The sequence below is a fragment of the Ictalurus punctatus genome, chromosome 18, assembly GCF_001660625.3.
Source record: "Ictalurus punctatus breed USDA103 chromosome 18, Coco_2.0, whole genome shotgun sequence".
In the NCBI taxonomy this organism is placed as follows: Eukaryota; Metazoa; Chordata; class Actinopteri; order Siluriformes; family Ictaluridae; genus Ictalurus; species Ictalurus punctatus.
The window spans coordinates 5,780,799-5,783,628 of NC_030433.2; positions in this window are offsets into that span (position 1 = coordinate 5,780,799).

The following is a 2,830-nucleotide window of genomic DNA, read 5'->3' on the forward strand; positions in this document are numbered from 1 at the left end:
GGTAGATATAACGGTTGAAGGTGAACATGTAATTAGAATAATTATGAATGATATTTCTCACACATTCAGAAAGTGGGGGTGTAAACTTTTACACTGAACTTTTTTAATCAACTATTAATATATTAACATACATTTTACCATTTTAACTACTTGAGGAGGACAATGAAGAATGAATTTCTCAGTGCTAAATAAAATTTGTCCTTATTTTGTTCTAAGGGTTGCAAACTTTTGCACTTTCCTTTTTTTAAATGGAAAAACAATGATCTAGCTCTTAACTGTGTTTTTATGCAAAATGCATACAGTACAGTTTCTGTGGAATATTAAAGCCAGAGAGAGAGAGAGAGAAAAAAAAGAAAAGAGAAAAACTAAAATTTTAACTGGGCACAATCTGACAGCAAAGCAGGAATTAATTAATTAATTAGACAAAAAACCTAAAACAATAGAAAAAATACAAATAAAAAAAAAATCAAGAATTCTGTGCTGCTGCCGTTCTTCATCTTCTTTGATTATCCGTTATATATGCCTTTAATTAAAAAAAAAATAATTAATTGAATTAAAAGTGTTTGATATAGCCAACTCTACTGACTATTCCTATTTCAAGAGAGATTTTTTTTTTTTTAAGCCTCAAACCCTCTTTGGGAGCTATGTTCTAACTTCGCACAGGGCTCTGTTTGTCCTGACAATTTCACAGGGCTCCATCTCAAGTTTGGTAAAGAGTGCAGCAAGAAAGGAAAGAAATCCCTTTGCACTGAATACTTAAGATTTATGTTTAAAATTTCATGCACTCTTTGAGAACATCGAGGAGCAATTTCAGATTTGCACCGACATCTAATTTCTCAAGTAGACTCAGAAAAACACAAATTGCTGCGGATTCCCTGTGCGTCCAATTATCGCACATCAGGCTCCCTGACCCTCTGGGCAGCGGTCAATTAATCATGAGAGTTTTTGACTCAGTCAGGAGATACATACACTCATGTTTGAAAAAGCAATCACACTCGCTCGATTATACACAGATGAGGTTTCCTTTCTGAGATATAGATCGCCTTATAGACAATCTAACAGAGCTGCTCAGAATGTGAAAATAACAAAAGCTCCCAAAATGAAACAAAAGAAACCTGCAGATGTGGATTTTATACAAATAAAAGATAAATTTTACCAAGTAAATAAAAAATCAGTTGTAGAGATTGTAGGGAGAAATTGCACTACTGAAGTTTTTATATATATATATATATATATATATATATATATATATATATATATATATATATATATATATATATATATATATATATATATATAAAGTAGGCACTTAAATATCACATTATCTCAAGGGGTTGAGAGGTTTAAGCCCAAAAACAGACTAATCAAAAATGTGAAATTCTGAGCATGTTTTTTAAATAGCATCCTAATAACCACAACTTTTTCAACAAAAAAAAAATTTAAGCATAGCTAATCACCTCGGTATCTTTTTTTAAGAAAGCATAGCTAATCACCTAAGTATCTTTTCTAGAAAGCATAGCTAATCACCTCAGTATCTTTACTAGAAAGCATAGCTAATCACAGCAGTATATTTTCTAGAAGCATAGCTAATCACAGCAGTATCTTTTCTAGAAAGCATAGCTAATCACCTTAGCTATTTTTTTCCCCAGCAAACAGCTAATCACCAGAGCTTCTTTTCAGAAAACAATCACCTCAGCTTCTTTTTCTATTTTTTAGCTCACTTTATATAAAAAAATAAACAAATAAAAAAAAGGAAAAAAAAAAGAAAAACGTAGCTAAATCAGCTCCATCGTTTCTTTTTGTTTAGAAAACAGCTAATCACCTCAGCTTCTTCCTTCATTTTTTTTTTTTAAGAAAACAGCTAAACACTTTTTTTCCCTTAAACGGAACCCTAGCTAATACTCTTATTTTGAAAGAAAACATGGCTAATCCTCTCAGCTCTATTTTTTTTTTTTTAGATTACACAGCTAATCAGCTCGGCTTCTGTTTGTTTTTATAAAAATAAATAAATAAATAAAAATCACCTCAGCTTCTTCTTTCTTTTCGAAAACATACATATAGTGTATTAGACTTGAAGAATTTTAAGTCTTTACTTTCAATAACTTTAAATGGATCCAAGTAGCAATCCAGTGGCCAAAACCAGTATCTGAGTTTTCCTGTTGCACTCACACTTTAAATAAACCGCGCCATTAACAGATCTAAACAGAAAACGACACGTTTAAACTCTGTAGCGAAGCTGACATCATTTGTGCTCTGGTAGGTGGCGTTTACTTCACCTGCTGGCAGGAAAACAAGAATCAGTTTGTTTGTTGAGCAGCAGTGCAACAGCGCCCTCTGGTGGTCACGATACCCCACACCCACAGACACACTATTCTCAGCTGAGAATACAGATGTGTGCATGAAAGTGTTGCAAAATGGCTAAAGTGGTTTCAAGCATTCATAAAAGCACACAAATTTCACCAGTGGCTGTAATAATGATGGGGAGAAGGAGAGAATTGAAAAGAAAGAAAGGGGAAGAAGGGAGGAAAACGGAATGGAACTGGCAACAGAAGGAATGAAGGGAATGGAAGTGGAAACTGAAGGAATGAAGGGAATGGAAGTGGAAACTGAAGGAATGAAGGGAAAGACAAGAAAAAACAGAAAATACTTCATGGGGGGGGGGGACCCACACACACCACATGACAAACAAAAGAAATCAAAAGCAAGAGGGGGGGAAAAAAAAAAAAAAAAAAAAAAAAAACACAATAAAAAACAAAGTAGTATTAAAAACAACCTATAATATTGTTGTAAAAATCCAATCAATACACATACAAAAACCAAGTCCACATGC